Source organism: Cryptotermes secundus, unplaced genomic scaffold (assembly GCF_002891405.2).
Source record: "Cryptotermes secundus unplaced genomic scaffold, Csec_1.0 scaffold2758, whole genome shotgun sequence".
In the NCBI taxonomy this organism is placed as follows: Eukaryota; Metazoa; Arthropoda; class Insecta; order Blattodea; family Kalotermitidae; genus Cryptotermes; species Cryptotermes secundus.
Window position 1 is genome coordinate 8845 of NW_019725460.1, and position 4908 is coordinate 13752.

General features: G+C 37.6%; 1 long non-coding RNA gene across 1 annotated transcript in view; it reads left to right on the forward strand.

The window, feature by feature from the left end:
- LOC111863456 overlaps window positions 1-4882 on the forward strand; it is a 13535-nt gene extending 8653 nt beyond the window's left edge. The window contains exon 3 of the long non-coding RNA XR_002842604.2: window positions 4128-4882. This is a non-coding gene — a long non-coding RNA (uncharacterized LOC111863456). The remainder of the gene's footprint in view (window positions 1-4127) is intronic.
- The last annotated feature ends 26 nt before the right edge of the window (window positions 4883-4908 follow it).

Sequence of the window (4908 nt, forward strand, 5' to 3'; positions counted from 1 at the left end):
ATCTTCCTGAAGAATTTCTTCAATTGTGTCATACGCTTTTTTCCACTTCATCATCTTCATACTCTGATGTTGGCATGTACACTTGCATAATCAGTATATCTACCGGTTCCGCCTTTTGTAAGAATTTGAATTTAGAGATGTTTAAAAATCAAGAAATGATCGGTGATTATGAACTAAATTCAGAAGTATTGTAAAAAGAAAATTTAAGAAATTACGTAATTTTATAAAACGTAAAAATAATGAAAAATTTCACTAATTTAATATCGGGGAAATGTAGAAAGAATTGAGAATTTCGAAGTGTTCAATAAATATAAGGCTTTCCAGAAAATAAAAGATATGCCGACCTGCAAGCCAGGTGGCAATTTGGTTGGAGCTGAGCTAACCCAACCCACCGAGACCAGACTTAAGGTGCCTAGTTTGTGGGAGCTCTGCTGAACTACCAGGTGGATGCGCAGTAGTTTGTGTGCAAACCTAACCTAACCTGACCCAATCTGACCCAACTCTGGCCAACAACCTAGTGGGCTGCGCAGTTGTCTGATTGCTCAACCTATGGTGATGTCACTGCCTACTGTACCATAGCCTTCACGGATGTGGCCAGGGACGTCCAGATGCTCAGTTGATTGAATTTATTCGAGAATACGAAGTATTTAGGCAGAATCGGCAATGATGGCGTTAATAAATTTGTCGATTTTTATAATTGAAACGCATTTTAGTATTTAAAATTACAGAAAATGTGGCAATTATCAGAATTGGACAAATTGTATTATTTTCAGTATTTGTAAAACGAAAAAGAAACATTTAAAAATGTAAATTACATATTTAGAAAGACAAAGAGAAAGTATGGTCAAAACCATGTGTTTGTCTCAGGAAATCAGGGCAGTGTGTGGAAGAGTGGTAATTGAACTCTAAGATTATGTGCAGTTCCCTACACCTCCAGTGTTAGTTACCAGACGTAAACCAGGTCAGTCTTCAGGAATAGTAAGCACTGTGAAGTATAGAGTTTTGTAAGTTTTAGGTCCTTGCGGAATTTTGAAGAGTTGGATGTGTGCAAAATGTTTCTGACAGCATGAGCCTGCAGTGTCTTGGTCATTGATATAATGCCCCAGTTGTTATAACGTCAGTTAACTGAACCAGGCCCTTCCCTGCCTGAATGCAGTGACATGAATCATGAACACAGTGTGACAGGTTTTGTCTCCATCATGCAGTATTATGTTATTGTAGTAAAATAAAAGTTATGTTGTTGTGGGCTTCTGTGGAATAGTATTCATACCATGTAAACGAATTTCCCTTGAATCCACTGGTACTAATTGTACGATTAGTATTATTATTTGTGCCCTGTTAGTGAAACATGTTTGGTAGGCTTGCTGGTTTTGGTGTAGAGGATATGTCCTCAATGCCGCATCCTTGACATGTCTATCCACAATCTTTTCCATCGTTTTCAAAAGGAAAGATGACAGGCTGATAGGACGATAAGCCTTAGCCTCGGTGTAATCTAGTTTCCCGGGCTTTGGGATAAATGTCACCTTAACTTGCCTCCAGGCCATGGGGATAAATCCATATGCCATGCAGGCTCTATATATATGCGGCATAGGTGTGGAACCAAGAGTTCTGCCCCTTGCTGCAAAAGTTCCGGAACAGTTCCATTTGTTCCTGCTTATTTAAACGGTTTAAAGGTATTCGGTGCCCATCTGATTTTTGATTGGTTAATTATGACTTTGGCCAGGTTCCAATCTACCCTGTTCGTCTTGCTTTGGCAAGTGTCCAGGTTTTGTTGATCCTGTCCATCCAACTTATCAGTCAATTTTGAATCAGGATAGTGAACCCTTAATAATTAATTCAGTGTCTCCCTTCCTGTTTGAGTATACTGCCCGTTAGGCATCTTAATCGAGCTGACCTTGTTAGTCGCCTGGTTTACTATGATTCTCATGAGTTTGGCACCGCCTGGTACATCATCGATCTTCTGGCAATGCCTCGTCCATGAGGATCGCTTGGCTTTCCTTATTTTTTGTTGTAATGTGCAAGGGCTTCCTTGTAGGTGTCCCACTGTCATGTTCTTTTAGCTGTATTAAACAGCCTTATCGTTTTGGTTCTAAGCCCACTATTATTGTGGGATGGATACATTTCATATAAAGTATATGTATGCTTCACATATGTCGAAAAACATAATAAAGTTAATAATGGCAACATTCGAAAAGAGAATATTTAGGTAACTATCGGAAATTATAAGAGTCAATCAAGATAACTGTGATATCGTGCACTTTACAGCTTTGTGAAATGCCAATATTTCGGAAAAATACATCTACGATCATTACTAATATCGTAATATATTCCAGGTTTCGTGAATTACGTAGATAGTTTAACAGAAAAATACAGTGGAACCTCGCTTTCCAGAATCTTACTCGTACCGCGAAACACTCGTTAAGCGAATCAATTTCTTTCCATATAAATGAATGTAAAATACGATAATGCGTTCCATGCCGAAAAAATACTCAAAAAATTTTATGTATAACGTTTATGCAAAGAAAATTATATATACATTGTTAAGGAGCGTGAATCATCTTCATCTTTTCTTCTCTGCGGATGAACCAACCTGGAATGCGAATTCGATTTGCAGAAAAAATGGAAATAATTAGTTTTTTATTTATGATACATATCTAATTCTTTTTACTAGAAAGCTGTCTAAGAGACATTTGTTTTTGCCGACGCTTCAAAATTTGGTGAAAATGCGACACAGCATTATCATTAAATAAATTTGTAGCGCGCATAGCCACTGCCTTATTAGGGTGATGCTTCTCAATGTACGATGCAACAGTTTCCCATGCTTTAAGCATTTCTCTCATTGTGCCAGAAGATTGTTGCTTTGCTGTTACCTCCTCCTCCTCCTCCTCTGACAGACTCTTCTCCAGAACTTCTTGCTGTGAAACACAATGCAACTCCAAATCGTGCAAATCGTTGACTTAGACCGATTGTAGTCATATGTGCGTGCTAGATCACCCACGCTCACACCTCGTTCTCGATTTTCAGTGATTTTACATTTCATTTCTACGGTTATTTTTATTCTCTTATGGCTGACTGCGGGTTTTTCTTAGGGGACATTTTTGCAAGGGTTATTAAACTTTGCACAAAAAATCAAATAATATGTCTGAACACAAGTTTGGAAAAATGTGTGATCACAAAGCGACACTAAGATGTTAGCGGAACGCGTGCTAAACACAGACTGATGTAGCAAGCGCACAATCCGGGAATTCCCCTCTCATCACTCGTTATTTGAAACGTCGCTCGTTAAGAGGGTCATTTTTTTTACAATTTATTTTGCTCGTTATGCGAATTACTCGTTATGAGAGGTGCTCGTTAAGCTAGGTTCCACTGTATATGCAACAGTTTATCATGTAAGAAAATTCGGAAATAAAATATCCCGTGTAAATATATCATGATTTGAAACGCTATCAGAGACCTTCAATGGTAAGATATTGCCGACAGCCAAACCTTGCTCAACTGAGCATAACGATGCGCAGTAAGTCGGGCAAACCTATCATAATCTACCCTCACAACCTAACATCAGTGTAAATTACCGAGCTCCGCCCCCTCGAAAGTACAAATGGAAAACTAACCTAACCTAATCAACGAAAGGTAGCCAAGGGCCACAACCCTGAGTTACAGGTGGATGTGCAGTAGTCCATTGCGCACACCTAACAGTGACGGCATTTACGAAGCTGAAATTTAACGGAACAGTGTATGGTGTTTTGGTCACAGTAATGTCGAGTGTAAAGTGAAATTCAAGTTGTCTAATGTTACTGTAGAATTTTTGTATAGTGTGATGTAGTGTTTTCAAGAATGTTAAGATTTTCTTTCCCCCACACTGGATTCAAACGTTTCCCCTCTTTCATAGATATCTTGTTCATCTTGGATGAAGAATAAATGCTTATAACAGGGTGGTATGCGAAATGAAACACATGTCATTGGTGTTATGCTAGGAATGCTGTTCAATGACATTGAGTAAACTGTGCATAGTGGTGGGTAGAGTATAGAGAGTTATAGCATGAAGAATGATGGCAAGTTATTTCTAAGTTATTAATGTATTTTTTGTGATAGGCAATGGATTACATTTTTGACATCTCATTTTCCAGGCTTACCAGTGTCAGCACGGAATATACAGCATCAGGGAATTATTTTCTTTCCATCCATTAAATTGCTTACAGAATCAGATTGTGTACTGGAAAACACGAGTTGTTACAGACGACATTCTAGTAATCGTATTTTATAGTCTAGTCTAGAGCATGTGTAGTGATGTGTACTTTTTTGTATTAATGATTAGAAGAATGTTGAATGATATTTTCATAGGATCAGATTGTAATCAGTGATTTCCCTATAAAATATTTGAGCACAAGTATTATGGGGTGGATACCGTTCATATAAAGTAAATGTATATCCTTCACAAATGTCGAAAAACATAATAAAGATAATAATTGGAAAACTTTGAAAAGAGAATAATTCGGGAACTGTTGGATATTGAAAGGGTCAGTGAAGATAATTGTGATATGCACTTGATAGCGTTTTGAATTGTCAATATTACGGAAAAATGCATTTAAGACCATTTTTAATATCGTGATGTATTCCAGGTTTCATAGATTACGCAGAGACTTTAACAGAAAAACATATGCAAGAGTATATCATGTGAGAAAATTCGGAAATAAAATGTCCCATATAAATAATGATTTCATACGCTATCATGGACATTCAATCGTAAGATATTTCCGAGGGCTAAACCGTGCTCAACTGACTAATTATGCGCAGTATTAATCTGCGCACACCTATCATAATGTACGCTCACAACCTAACATTAGTGTAAATTACCGAGCTGTAGTGTGTAGTGAAAGACAATGTGTGTTTGAGGTTATCCTTGCACTA